This window comes from Numida meleagris, chromosome Z (genome assembly GCF_002078875.1).
Source record: "Numida meleagris isolate 19003 breed g44 Domestic line chromosome Z, NumMel1.0, whole genome shotgun sequence".
Classification (NCBI taxonomy): domain Eukaryota; kingdom Metazoa; phylum Chordata; class Aves; order Galliformes; family Numididae; genus Numida; species Numida meleagris.
Window position 1 is genome coordinate 29,009,294 of NC_034438.1, and position 15,814 is coordinate 29,025,107.

At 37.6% G+C, this 15,814-nt stretch overlaps 1 long non-coding RNA gene across 2 annotated transcripts in view; it reads left to right on the forward strand.

Annotated features, from left to right (window-relative positions):
* The window catches only part of LOC110390180, a 31,992-nt gene extending 17,375 nt beyond the window's left edge, over positions 1-14,617 (forward strand). The window contains exons 2-4 of one of the 2 annotated variants that reach the window (XR_002433615.1): positions 7,489-7,579; positions 10,550-10,660; positions 14,325-14,617. This is a non-coding gene — a long non-coding RNA (uncharacterized LOC110390180). Of the gene's footprint in view, positions 1-7,488; positions 7,580-10,549; positions 12,188-14,324 lie in introns of those variants that run through there. The other variant, XR_002433614.1, reaches the window with a different exon arrangement.

A 15,814-nucleotide genomic window follows, 5' to 3' on the forward strand; every position in this document is an offset into this window, starting at 1 on the left:
CTCTGGGCAGCCTGGTTAAATATTAGATGTGGAGGCTGGCAGCTCTAACTGCAGCAGGGGGTTGGAGCTTTATGATCCTTGAGGTCCCTTCCAACCCAAGCCATTCTATGATTCTATAGTTCTATGCAATGCTTTCACTTTCTAGGAGCAAATAAGGATAGCAAGAGGTATTGCCTTCAGAATTGGCAGTAAGTGCTAGGTGAAATAATGCTCAATTTTGTAACTTATACAACTAATTTGAGGATATTTTCCCATGCTTGTGAAGTTCACATGTGCTGGGCTGTGTAACTACTAAAGTGGCTGAAGGCTCAGAAGTACAGAGGCAGAACAGGGAGAGCCCTCTTTCTGGGGCATGCATTCCAAGGACTCCCAGTGTGCAGTGGGCTCCTGGTCCAACAGTGCAAGCGCATCCTGAAGGAAGTGTTATGGTAGCCTCTGGGAGTCAACATCTTTTTCTGAAAATGATATTAAAAAAGCACCTCCTTGGAACTTTTCTCCTTCTGCCGCATAAAAATAATATCTACTGATTCTTCGCGGAGGTAAATTATATTTCCCCAACTATAAAATGCAGTGCTTTCCTTAGTTGAAGTGCAACAAATAAAAGGATTAAATAGGAGAGAAGAGAAGAAAGAACAAATCCTGGAGTCTTGTTAAAGAGTCATGTACATGTACAGCCATAACAAATCCAGTATGAGGGTGTGGAGTTAGAGCCAGGTCCTGTGCTCCCTATGTCAATACCATCAGGCATCACTCAAAGCAGCCAAGAATCTGGTAAAAGGAAAAGTGTGGACAGAGGAGGAGTGGCCAGAGTACAGCTGCATGTACTTGGCTCTGTTTCCGTGGTGTGCTTTGTTACCCCAGATCAAAGCGCAGACTCATCCCAAGAGCCAGTTTTGCCTGCCGCCTTCCTGAGCCAAGCGCAGTTCAGTTGTGGCCCAGAGCCACGATATGTTTTTTTAAAAGCTTGAAATTCCCAGGCACATATATTGATAGTCTTAGATACTCGCGAAAAAAAAAAACAACACAGAAATTGAACGAAGCTGTATGTGCTTCTTGGAGGGCAGAATCTGCCCCCACAAGTCCCTCAGAGAAGAGTCTGTATGTTCAGCATTGCTTTAGCATGGGAAAATTGTCAATCAGTGCTCTGGCAGGCTTACCTCAAAATTTCCCTGCTTTTGTGGGTTTATGTCCAACCATAATGTTATCTGAACACATTTAATTAACTACTGTAGCTGTTTGAAGTCTCTGACATTATTATTTTTATATCGCTACAGCCTCATATCACTGCTTGCTGGTCATTATAGCATTTTCCAGGATCAGTGCAATTCATTTTGGACTCAAAGTTAATCTCATGGAAAATCCAATCAGTAAATTGATTAGGTATTAAATTAGATTCTTTGTTAACGTTCTCTACTCCTTCCCTTACAGTAAAAAAGCACCCATTACTTTGGTTTTTTTCCTCTTTTTCTTTCCATCTCTCCTTTTACTCTCCAGCGCTTCTATTAATGTCATTATGTCATCAGATTCACTGATTGTAGATCACTACTGCATCGTAGATGTGACCTATGAACTACATAATACAGCTTTCTTCTTAAACAAACAAGCAAACAAAAAAAGAGTAATTTCAAAGGTAAAGTTAGAAATTAAAAACACATAAAAATATGAGTGATCCCAAGATACTTCAGATGTGTTCTTTTGACAGTTTTGCACTGATGGCTATGCAAAATGGTTTTCTGAAGTTAACATCTGTGGGAAATATTGCTGACATTAAAATTTACTGTAGCAGTAAGCCCTCTGAGTTGATTGCCACTGTACTCTGTAACATATTTTACCGCAGTCTGTTCCTAGCAGTTAGCTTTGAATAACAAGAGATTTTTTAATGAGTTTTTATTTTTTTTTAATGAAAACTCATTTTGACAATAAGACAATCAGTTGCACTGAATCCAGCATCAGTGGGAGATGCTCTCCGGTCAGGACCAAATGTGATCCATTGAACAGCAATTCTGGAAGTCACATTAAAGAGACCGAGCTAACATCAGGTTATTGCAGCTAGCATTTGCCACACAACCCATAGAAACATGCCTGTGGTTGTGCATTCAATATGGCCAGGATTTCATCCTTGTTATTTTATTGGCCTTCTGTACAACTTGAAGATAGAATGCTTTCCTTGTATACACATTATGTCTGCTCTCTCAGTCTTCAAACTCTTTGGACCAGGTCTACAGTAAGTATGTTTTCGTAAAACACTGAACAATATTTGGCCCAGTGTGGCAAAATAGCGAGATATAAGCATATCAGGTAGCAGTTGTCACTGTTTCAGCACAAAAATAAGCCACAATTTCTAAATGTAATGATAGATTAATGATAATCTGACTCATACCTATAATACAGGACTAGCAATAACACCCTCCCTTTGCTACCAAAGCTAAGTCTCACTTCAGCTGCTCGGTAGATTTCAGGGTTCCTGTGCTTCCATTATTTGACTCTCATCTCTGTCTCTCTACCCTATGAACATGATGCAGCCCCTCAGTTCTTGTGTCAATGGACCTACTGTTTTTATGGCTCTCTGAAATCTCAAAATCAGAATGGCTGAAACTCAGATTCTAATGTTTTCTTCTGTAAACCCCCTTCTGCTATGCAGTCATGCAGCCTAGGAATCACTTCTGAACCTGTCCTCTCTCCTTGTGCTAAATCACAACAATGGTCTCCTGCTGCAGTTCTTCCCCGCGCTGTGTTGCTGGTGCCTCTCTGTCCACAGGGCAAGTTTGCTTGGTTTGCCCTGACAACTACAATCATCTATCTGTGTTCTGCACATGTTTTGCTCTTTTCAGCAGATACAGGCTTCTTGCTTAAAAACAGTCTGTTTTGCATATAAAAATGAGAAGTTCTTCTTTTTTCTCAGTTAGAAATGATTTCTGCAAAATCAAAGTTCAAATTTTTGGCCATGCTGCTAGGTGCCGCAACACTTAACCCTTTTGCTACTTTTTCTTCTGCAATACTCCTCTCTCTAATCACATGGACATTCAGCTCATCCCCTCACAAAATTCTCCCTTTGTTTTTTCCCTCTTTTTAAAAAATTCATTGAACTGTGTCCCCAAACCAATTTGCCAAGGCGCCACATTCATTTCATTCAAATTCATCCTGATAAGTCTCATCCCATAGCCTGCCCTGAAGACTACAAAAAGCATAACAGTTAAATCAAGCTTTGCCCTTTTTTTTTCCTATCTTGCCACAAAATGTTATGCATAGCTATATCACATATCTTGTCTATACTTTTTTTCCCTGCTTTTGTTGTGTCTAAGCTTTAAGCTTACTGAAGCTGAAATCCATATATTCATATTGTGAGGCACTTAGCTAATCTGTGGGCAGTGTGCAAATATCAAATAATAATTATTGTTCTAATGATGGATTTAGTAATACCCAAAGAGGCATTAAATGCCATCTCCCTCTGTTTACTGAGAACGTGTCTGCCCAGCAGGCTCTCAGGAAAATACAGGAGTGGGATCTGCATAAGGCAAACTAAAAATATCTATAAGTAAATGCTCTCACTGAAATGAAAGGGATAAGTCCCTAATGGAATGTTATTTAGTGCTCTGAATGTCTGCTGGATCGGGACCCTAGTTTGCAATGTGAGAAGCCAAATCTTTCCTGCCAGAGCCCTTTCCAGAACACCTGACACAGCACAAACTCCATTTACTGTCAGTCATTAAGCAGAGCTGTCAAAACTAGTGAGAAAGAGAAAAAAAAGGCAATCTAGCACCAGTCACTGGATTCTAACAACAATCTCCTACATGTCACTGATTACTTTCTCAGGGACGCAAGAGATTACTGATTACTTTTAAATTACTAAAGCATGGATCTGTGAAAATGGGGCCATATTTCTTCACAGAGATTTGGTTCAGTGCATTTCCACATTTAAAACTAAAAAGAAAACTAATCCAGTATCTAATTAATTCCTACAAAGAGAACAAATTGGCAATTCAGGCCTTAATTATTTATTTAATGCTTCTTTACCCAATAGCAAAAAATGTTTCTGTAGCTCTAGCTAGAAATTAACTTGGAGAAAACGAAAAAGTTAGTAGCATATTGATTAGACACAGCCTGGCTGCCATGATAACATTACAACTAGTTGTTTGTTTATTTGATCTTTGTTACTTTGACAAAATTTATAGTCTGAAAATGTAATAAATACTTATTTCAGAAAGTGGGTAGAATAATATAACAGTAAAAACAATAGTTCACCTTATTATCCCACACAATGGGCAAAGAGATTTCACCACCATTCAAACAATTCTCCTGGCCAAGATTAATGTTGCATAACTCAACATTTCTAATTTATTTGGGGCTGTTAATTGGAAACAGTTGGTTTGAATTTCATGCTCTGAAATGAAACTTTGTTTTAAGACTATTACCTTACAAAATAAATAAATAAACAAAAAAATTAAATAAACAGAATTTTCAGACTCAAAAGGAGGGTTAGATGCTATATTTTTTTGTTCTGATATCTACAGAGAAAATACTGCATATTTTTTGCAATGCTGAATGTGTGTTTAGAATCTTCAGGAGCTGATTCCAGTAGAAAAGTCAATGATTTCTCAAATAATATATCTCATAGTTGTGCATGTTACTGTATTAGAATGACTCTCAGCTGGGTTTTGCAAAGGGAGCCTGAAAAGGTCTAGGCAAAGGACATTCCTACAGAATGCTGAATTTATCTGCAATTCCAGAAAACTTTCCTTGTACAAAAATATCCTTCTTTTCATTCAGCCACATGCTTGTAGCACAAATCCCAACATAATAAGTTAACATATAGCAAAGCCTGTTACTGATTTGAGATCCAAATCTTTACCTTCTCTGCCTTTCTGGGATGAATTTTAGGATACCACAATCAAAACAGATTTATAGTTCTGTCACAATTCCGCAGGTTCAGGCATTTATCTGAACCTTCCCTCCTCTATCTGTCCTGAATATTTGCAAAGATTTTAAAACTCTATTGAGTAAGTTTTGGCTCTTTCCTGATATGCTGTCGCACTCAGATATGTGTACCAAGTGGATTGATAGCACTTGGTACATTTAAAAATCCAATCTGCCCTCACCCCCCTCCCCTTTTTATTGCAGTGTAAAGTTTCTTTTGCTCAGTAAACTCTAGGCTAAGTGAGGCCTTTGAGATAAATTTTGCATTACTTTATCTCCCCAATTTACTATTACATGATTCTGTGCTGAATGTCATGGGGGTTAGCTGTTATCCATGCATCTGCCAAGATGTTTTCACCTACCTTGTGACAGATTCAAAATTAGTGATTAATAAAGTGAAGTAAGTGAAAGAGAACTGCAAGTTACTGAAGTGGTGTGTATGATATATGAATATCATTAGCTTTTCCTTAAAGAATATTTATATGATTATACGAATGCAAAAAGGCAAAGCAATATTTTAGTCTTTCTCTAGTCACTGAAACACTCTGAAGCAGATGGACTGTGTGACTGATGATTCAATAATTGCACTCATTAAAAATGTTCACGCTTTTAATTCCCCCCCCCCCCCTCACATTCTGTGAAGAGCTGAGGAATGAAATGTTTTTGTCATTGTCAGCAGATAGATAATTGAGTTTGCTTTGATTTCCTGGGGTGCCCCTTCCCCACCTCCATGCTGTGGATTGACATCTCCAGAAGCGTAGCAGAACATTTGAATCAGACCCAACTGTCTTAAAGGAGAAAATCACCATGGAAAGTCTTCTGTTTCCCTCTCAGTGTTCACTTGGGTGCACTCAGTGAGCAATCTACCTCAGCAGAAGACAGCATGCATTTGCTTTTCTGCCAGATTACCTCCTGCCATGATGCAGTTACCTATCTGAAAGACTCAAGGAAAAGATAGTTCTGCCTTGAACATATGCATAGAAAGTTTCTCCAGTTTATTATTAGGTTTTTTTTTGCCAGCTAAAATCAGCCTAAAGGTAATGCAGGGGAGAGGGTCTCCAGCTGCGCAAATGCTTGATGCCTATTATTACAAGAGCAAAAAATCAAAGTAATCTCACAAAGACCAGAAGAAAAAAAAAAAGAGCAATAAGAACAGTGAAAAAAAAGCTGCCTTGCTTTCTATGAAGACAAGAATAAAAGTTTCCCAGCTCTGTCGAAGAGATGCTTCTTTTTGTTTCTACCATTAGGCTTTAAGTTTTGAGTTTGCTTTTAAATTTAAACAGTATAACAGCAAGAGCATTTTCCAAACGAGGCATTACATTCACTCATTCTACCTACCCTATTGTATGGGCACTTGTTTTCCAGATGCTATTCTTGGAATAAATATAGTAGAAGTTGTGTAATCCATGATTTTCTGGCAGATTCCAGCTGCTCCTGCAGTCTCTCACATTATCCATCATCCGTATTTTCCAAAGCTGAGGTCAGAGCAACATGGTTGTTCAGCCTAGTTCAAAGAACCCTTGCCAACACTGGCTAAGGTCTTTGAGCTAAAATTTTGCTGCTCCTATGCTTATGTTTCACTCTTCTATGTGTGTGAGAAAAACATTCTCTCTTTGACTTATTGAGTACACTTCCTGCTCTTAAGTGTCCTATAACGCAATTCTGATCTACTTCAGGAGCACTTAGGAGCCCTGGGCACTTCTACAGCCTCACCTCTGTGTAAAACCTCTATTAAATTCCCACAAAAAGAAGCACGTAATACATAGACCTTGACACAAAATACATGTAGTTTAAAACGTTGGTCAGTATTCATACCATTCTTTGCCTCAAGCTCATTGTACCCTATTATTCTTTGTGTCAGTCAGGTATGAAGATTTTTACACAAACTGTCAAGCATGATTCTCTCCTTCATACATGGTTTCAACAGTTGAAAAGGTTGCCTCTACAGGTAAAGAAGGCCCTCTTTTCCTTGTTCATGAGTCAGCTTTTGTTGTGTGTGAACTGTTCTCCTTGTCCTGATGCTCAGGAGAAGTCTGCTTCTTCAGATTAATCTTTCCCTCTGTATCTAAATTCTAGTTATTCCTTTCTCATCGATAATACAGTAATTCCTTTTTCTTCTAATCCGGATGAAAATATTCCATGACGGAGCCAGAGCAGTTCAGTGTTGCCTGACAACAACATGGTAGGTCTATATTTAATTTTCAATGCGTGTCTGACCCCATACTATAAACCAAATGCAACTCTTGTGTGCACTGACTGGCTCCATCCAACAGGGAACATTACATCCTTGTCATGTGGAAGTGTTCCTGTGGTCTGCACAAGTCTATCCCACAGAGCCATGACATAGCTAAAGTCAACCAGACAAGGTGTTGTATAGGCAGCCTGTGCCATGGCTGCTCTTGACTAGCATGACCATCATTACTAAACTACCGGACTCCTATGTATACAGAGCTCCTGGTTTGGTGAAGTAGTCACATTTGCATTCATTCCTTGGCTCATCCTGCAGATGACCTCCTCTAACCTTTCAGGTAGCACTCCCCGTTTGCCTATTTTTACTGTGTCTTATTTTTTCAGAGCCGGTATCAGGATGCTGCTCTACTCAGAGTATGGTCTGAAAAACACATCACTGGGAATGCAACTGCAGGGACATGAATGAAAGGAGCAGGTAGGTAAGACAGAAATTTGTCCCTTTTCTGATAATGGGAAAATGCTAACACTGTATGAGACAAAAAGACAAATATCAGTGCAGTTGCAAGGTATCAATTGTTTAAAGGCACTGTTTCTTTACGAATTCAAGCACTAGGGTAACTTTCTTCTCAAACTGTTGGTGATTCATTTCTCATAATTGGTATTTATTTATCAGTAAAATTATTTTTTTTGCATCAGTGCCTCACATGAAAAAAAGCAAATGTATTTTGTAGCCAGATGTGTCTATTCTGTTGCATAAATCGGATAGAGGCAAAAAAAAAAAAAAAAGAAAAAAAAGAAAAACAACCAGCCAGCTCCAGATTCACTGTGTGCCACATTCATGTCTATTGCATATTACAGTGCCCATCTGGGAGTTTCAGGCATCAATTTCAGCAGTTCAGGTGTAACATGGAGAGCATGTTTATCCTTCCAAAATTCAGAAACTACAGTTTTCTGGGGCAAAGGGCTGGGGGGCTGCACACCTCCCATCATCAAGCTCTGCAATGCAGCTTACCTGCTCAGCCTCCAAGGGCTAGCAGCCAAGAAAGTGTTGTTTTGTTCACATTTCCTTCCATGAGGTTCAGCTCCACTAACCCATAACCTCAACAGAAAGTCTTCTTAGGACAGCTTTTAGAATTTAGTGACCCTGAGAGAAATTTTATGAAAACATTCTTTGTTCTCCTCATGAGTCCTTCTCCCCATGTCAAATAGCAAAAGCCTCATGATATTACTGTATTTTGCCTTTCATGAGCAGACTCCATTGTTCCCCCTTATTTTTTCTAGTATGTTATGCAGCATTATTATAACCATGCTTTAAGATAGCCTGCCTCTTAAAAAAAACCCTGAAACCAGTATAATTTTTCCAACTTGCACAACTGCTGAAAGCAAACTATTTTATTCATGGCTTGTCAGTATTTTACATAGCTACTGAAAAAAAAAATGTCTTTCCTGGGTGGAAAATTTCTGTTGTAACTGATAGCAAATACGGAAAGTCTAATTAGCATATAGATGCCAAAGCTTGCAACAATATACACCCCTGGGAGATCTCTTGTTGTTTAACTGTGTACACAGTCTGGCACTGTGCTGCCCAGCACCTAATAAAAGCTAAATTGAAACTTCCTTAAAACTCTGAGGCTGCAAATATCCTTAAAATATCAGTTTACATGTGGAAAGAAAGGGCAGAACCATACCAAGCTAATAATCATTTAAGAGGAAAAGCAGAGGGTATAGTGGCAAGGGCAAAAAGGAGAGAGAACTTTATTTCAGAGTAAACATCAGTCAGATGTGCTAATGCTTAAATTCATCAGCTTGTATGAGGTTTATTACAATGGTGGAGTCAAGCAATACCAAGGAGATAAAAAGCAACTCTGTGTAAAGGAGAGAGAGACTAAATGAAGATTATTAATACTGTTGAAAGAACAAAAGTATCAGAATGGCTGAATAGTGAAGAGAAGATGAAATGGAAGGTGAAGACAGCAGAATAGGAGGGAAAGTAGAATAATAAAGTATATTCTCCTTTCTCTTTCTGTCTGTCCTGTTTTTTATTTGAATTTTCAGTGCTGATCACAAGTTGTGCAGAAAAACAATTATATGATATTGTGCCTAGAGAAAACTAAAGGCTTTCAGGGGAAAAACAACAAGGACTTTTCTTCCACAGTTTCATTAAATTAAACTAACTCAAGACTTCAAATGAAAGTATGTATATACTATATATATATATATATGTATATAATATAAAGTATAAGTAATGTAATCTCAGAAATAGAATTTACATGAATTTCAAGTTGGACAAAATAAAATAATTGTTTGATAGGAGATGGTTTCGAATTTTGTGATGAGCAGAAACAGGACATAAAAAGCACAAAACTGGCCACACAACTGGACATTCCACATTCATAATCTGGTGGATTTTACCACCAGAATATGTATGGTTTCCACTAAGCCACAAGGCAGTAAATTCCACACTGTCCCATGAATTCTCCCAACATCCATGGACATTTATTCAAACACTGTAGTTATTAGCAGAATTTTGAGACTTAACGTGCCAACTTCACATAAAGGAAGAGTGATTGAGAGTGTCAAGTATGGAAAAGGAGAAGAGATCACTGAGAAGTGCCTCCACTGATGTGTCCTACCAGGGAATGAGGAATGGAGACTTCTGGTTGTCCTTTGTCTCATAAATCAGCAATATAATTAAGGGAAGCATGTCATTTCCCCTTGTTAGAAAAATATCCTTTCGAGGGTATTTGTTTTTTCAATCCTCCTTTTTTTACAGTGTATCAACTTTTTACTACCCAGTGATACTATCTGGAAGAGAGGAAACTAATATTTAACACATTTCAATTATTTTTTTTCTATTCAAACAAGAGTTACAAGTGAAATTTTGATTTTATGACTGTCTAAGACCTAAATTCTCTCCTCGTTTTTCCCTTTATTTATCCCCTTCCTGTTTTTTTTGTATTTGTCAAAAAATACAAAAAAAATCTTTCTCACTGAGTTTTCCAGCTCTGTTAACATAATGATCTCTCTCACACTTCAGCTTATCTCCAGAGAGACTATACAATTTGCAAAATTAGTGTTTCCTGGCTAATGTCTAGAAAATTCACTTAATCGTTTCATCAAGCTTATCCAGGAATGGTGAAATTAGAATTTATAATAACGTGTTCCAAAGGAACAAGGAGATCTGCTTATAGTTTATGCCCTGAGGCTGTTTGATAGTGGGTCCACAATGCTCTGCAGATTTTGCAAGCTGTGTGAGATAAAGGGAGAAGTTAGTTTTAATCAGAGTGTGAGGGCCAGACCCATATCTATGAATCTATGTGCCCTGTCACTGAGTGCAGTGCACACATTATTTTGTTTTGGATCATATGTGCACTTTTGACTCAGATCTCCGGATCTCTGTTCACTCACTGAGTATCACAAAGTTCATGAACTGGTTTCCTTTCAGGTGGAGCTAAACCAGAACACACATGCTCTAGGAACACAACCACATCCAACTTCCTCAAGCTGCTGGTGGACTTTGGCTGCATGGGACCTTGGAGTCCGAAAGGAATCTGAAGTAAACTCTCCTGATATATTTATTGCATGGCAATTGAATTCTTCACAGCTGCTGTTTTACTCATTAGATCTACTCCTACAGGGCTGCACTGCACATAAATACAGCTATCGTATGTAATCATCAAAACAAGACGAGCTCTGAACATGATAGATACCAAAAGCATTGATGATCCTTGCAGGAAAATCAAAATCATTGTCTCTCTGGTCTTTTGACAAATATCAGACACAAAGCAATGAATCATTTATTTACTCTTTAGAGGAGTTTTATTTTCATTTTACTCATGTAAATCCAGTGCACTAAGCATGAAGTCACTTATAGATAGGATATTGTGCTAATTTGAGCTCATGTTAGCCAAAGAAGCATGCATGTTATTCTATTTGTAGAATGTGCTGACCTTGAGGAAATTTATTTTAACCCTGGTGAATTTGTTGGTTTAAGGATAATTCATGGGTACCAGAAGGTTCACAGATAAAAACATTGCTTTGACCTTCAAAGTGCTCAACTCTAACATGTTATTATGCAAGTTGGGAACTTTTCAGTCCCTTCAAAACACATAATCTAAAAGCATCCTCTTTGCTTGTCACTCTGTATTATTCCTATCTGAGCATCTTTATTATCTCCTCATTTTCCATAGCATCATAACGCAAATTTCTTATGCCCACCTTCAGTGCCATTCACAACTATAACCTTTCTGTTTAATCAATTTTTTTTGCTTTTTCCTTGAACTCTGTAGTTGCCTACCTTAGAGTGAGTGAATATTCAGTAGTATTAAAACAGTCACTATGCTTCTGTAAATAATAATCTCCTCTTCTCTTACTTGGTAATAGTTCCTGAGGAAAGCATACCACATTACATCCTGCAAGGATGCGCCACTAATCCTACTTAGGTGAACTGCAATCTGACAGTGATTATTTAAGGAAAATAAACTGATTCAAATTGTATAGCTATCACACAGAACTATTCAGATTCATATCTTTTCATATCTGCAGTTTGCAATAATCGCTTACAGTCTTTCTGTTTTACATTACATTCTGTGTTCCTTGGGACTGAGATTCTGTGTTTATTACAGAGCTCATCAAACAGTATAGAAGGCATCTATGGGCACTCCTATCAATGCAACTGTAAACCGTATATTAACACTGAATGAATTCCAATCTTTGATTTGTTTAAATAGGTTTATCATACCATATTGTTTACTCACTCTTTCTAAATAGAACATGTAAACATTTATCTCTGACTCTAATGCTTATAAAACATTATATTTGTTTACATTCAATGCTCTTCCTTCCTGAAAAAGTGTAATGCGTTTTTAGGAAGCCTAGCTCCTGACAAACAACACTGGCACAGATAGTGGTCAGTTAATGACACTAGCAAGGCAGGATTTGGATGATTTAAAAGAGAATAAGGATGTTCAAGAAAAAAAAAAAGCATATAGCTGTAGAAAATTGGATGTGCCTTATAGTAGGTGGAGGAAGTCTTGAAATAGCATCTGTTTATTTGTTTTTCAAAACATATTCAAAAAATGTATTTTCCCATGGAAGTTTTAAAATCCCAATTGTTCTGCTACGGAAATACTGTAAAAGCCAAGGATTTTAAAAAGCACACACATAAATACACATAAAATACGAGAGTGTTATTGGTGGTGTTATCCTAGATATCTTACTGACGGAAAAGTAATTAAAACATTGGGGTTTGTCCCCATGATAAATTGGGCTTGATTTCTCCAAGCGTTACAATGAGTTCATTAAGCTGGAATGTGAAAAAGCAATGAGTCACCACCCAATGGTAGAAACTGGATGAATTTCCCTGTATTTTGTGCAATTTTTGTTTACTGAAAGGATTTACAAACTGATGGATTTTGTCCAAAAAGCAACGATCACTTTATACATTTGTATATTAGGATTTTGCTGGAATATTGGTTTGTATAAATGTATGGATGTAGGTCATTCCAAAAGTAATGCCTCCTATTTATTTCCATGGAAACTATAGCAGATATGATGAGCACAATGACTCTATTTGAATGAGCACTTTCTCAGCTACAAAACACTATTTTTCAACATAGTCACCACCATTAGCTATGCATTTTCACCATCAATGAACAAGATCCTGCATGGTGCACTAGTGAAAATCTGCACAGACATCTGGAACAAGGTTTATCTTTCATGTTGCTATTGCCACCACTGAAACATAACAAACAATGCCTCACTGTGCTAACATCCACTCTTTGCACAGTTCATGGCGGCAGTCTGTGAAATAAGCCTCACTCCATGGAGGCAGAGGGGGATTTCTAGTGTCCTTAGTGTTCCCTGTTTGCATTTTGGTGCAAAACTCCTCATAATGAGTGTCAGAAATACTAGGATTTTCAGGAATGCAAGGCAGGACTATCCCAGAGTCAGAGATGCTAGAAGGCAGAATACAGTACTTCTGTGCATGCCTGCTATAGTTGTTCAGAACTTGGGAACATGAATGTCTGGGTTTCTTAACGTAGAGACAATGCCAGGAAAAGAAACCTGAGAGTTTAACTCCAAACAGATCACCTAAAGAAATACAAGAAGGTAATGGAAGTGATAAAGTTTGTCAAAATAAATTATATTGCTCTGAAAGCATTTCAGTTTCCACTTCTATACACCTCAAAAAGAGTTTTAAAATCAGAAAATTCCTAACAAGTTCCACTTGTGAGAATTTGGCTATTAGGATCACTGAGGTGCTTAGGCTGAACAGGCAAAGCATTCCTTTATGTTATTTTTTCTACAGACAAGAAGGGCAAGATGTCAAATGTATCGAAGAGAAATGGAACTAAGCACACAGGAAAATTACAGAGAGATTTTCCTCTGTTTTTAACGTAATAATCTATTAATAATATTCTGGAAGTGATCATACGATGTTATACAATGTGCAAGTCCCGGTGTTTAGATAATTAAAGGAATATTTTTAAAAATGCATTCTGGCTAGCGGGAAGGGATTATGCATGGATTGCTTTTAATCTTCAAAAGATCAGATATAAAAAAAATATATTTCTATTGCTTGTATTTAACCTGACACAAATTTAAACTTACATTTTTTTTCTAAATATATAAAATATCTTATATATCAAACAACTAGTTTGCAAATTTCCTTTGGAAAATCTTTACAGTGCTAAAATGCCAAAGAAGGAAGATGCCTTATTTCCTAAAAGAATCCGCATATTTCAGGCTTGCTTAGATTTGTCTCTGCTGGAACTATGTGTAATTCAGATTAAAATGTCATTGATTTCCCTGTAGGATCTCAGAGAATCTGCAAAGGCCCTTTTACTTTTTTCTGGTCACCACAGCATATCAAAATGTAGCTTATATTCTGTGTGATTTAATTAATTGTAATTTTCCGAGCTAAGAAGCACACTTAAAAGATTGTGCTTCAGTCAACTCTATGCTTTACTTTTCTACAACTATGCACATCACTTCATACTGATTGTATGATTAATAACAGCTATGATATGGTTGCACACAGAAAAGATGTTCACAAAATGGAAGCACAGGGAAGAAGGGATGCTCTTAGCTCTAAAAATAATCCAAGAACTGCTGGATGAGCATTTTAGAATATTAGCAAAGCAAAGCCTCGTTTGAAATTAAAAGGCCTTTAGGACGAATATTCTTCCAACTTTTCTCTGCCTTTCTTTTCCAAACAGAACACTTTTACTTCGTGATTATTGACCACATAACCATCAGCTACTGTCTTTTGAGAGCTGAAGAAAACCCTGTACAGAAGTACTAAGACGCTGCTATCTGGGAGAGCTTAGATGAAATGAAGAATCTTTTTATAAAGCTCTAATGTACTCAATCAAAACAAAAAATCAAATCCCATGAATATCCACAACTGTTGGCTGTATGGGGCCCCTGCAAGGCAGCCTTGAAAACAACCTTCTGCATCTGCTCCTCCAATTTGCATAAGTAATTGGTAAGTGATTAGGAGCACACGCTGACAAAAACAAGCTCAGCATGTGATGGAGTAGTCTGATTTTCTTCCTTCAAATTAGAAGGAATTTCAGAAAGATTCTTAAAGAACAATTACTTATTTAAAGAGTTTATGACCTTCAGGTAACAGTCATTCTTGACTTGCCTCGAGAGTTACTAAAGCTGTCAATGATGAACACAGAGTAAGGGACAAAGATTTCAGTGTAGTCAGTGGAATGTATTTCTACAGTCCTCTGTCTCTCCCTGTGTGGTGTGTTCTGTCTTCAGTATAGCTTCAGGTAGGTAATACCTATAACTGAAAACAGCATGGCTCTGGAGGCTTCCTCCAACCTCCTGCACTGTCCTGTGGACAGCTGCATCATGGCACACCACTAATACCTTTGCCTTTGCCTTTTTGACTGCTGGGAGCACCAGCAGGGTGCTCCCAAGAGGGGTGCCCACAGGTCTGATTCTCCTTCAGTTCCAATCTGTCTGGAGCACCCCTGCACTCACCTGGGGATGAAATGAGAGTGAAAAGTTGGCTCCTTGGACCTTCTCTACTCCTGGCAAGAGGCAAATGGCAACTGAGCCCTGAGTTGGGAGTGCACAGCAATAAAAATATAAAAGGAAGTTAAAGTCAGCATGTACGTAAAGAGAATTCAACTGAGGGACAAAATGATCTGTAATTAAAATAGCATGATTTTCAGAAATCTGGTTTTGTAGTAGCAAATAAAAATAACAGATTTGGAAAAATCTGAGTTAGAACAAACTGAAGTGATCATTTTATTTTTCTGTCTGATGTTACTTTAACTCACAATATTCAAAGTCAAGTCAAAATTCCCAAGAGTACTACTAACCTGCTGTAATTACTAGATACAGTCACATTAAAATTATTTCATCACCTCAGTGAGAACTGAGTGAACATTGGTTTAGTTTAATTTAGGCAGATTCATGTCCCAAGAATTTGTCCTTGAATTTTGTTGAAAAAAAATCTAAAAACTATGCAAGTAAAATATCTCCCAAAGACGATTATCTCCATAATTTAAGCATTTAAGCCTGGAGTTTCACAACTTGTGAGATATCTTAAAGTCAAATTCTTTTTTTCTTAGATTGACACTTATGACCACCTCTGCTGCCTGCCCTCCGTGCTGCAGCAGAAATTTTGCTTTGAAAGTTTTTCTTACTCTCGTTACATGACAGGTAATGGTCTACTAAAACCTAAAAT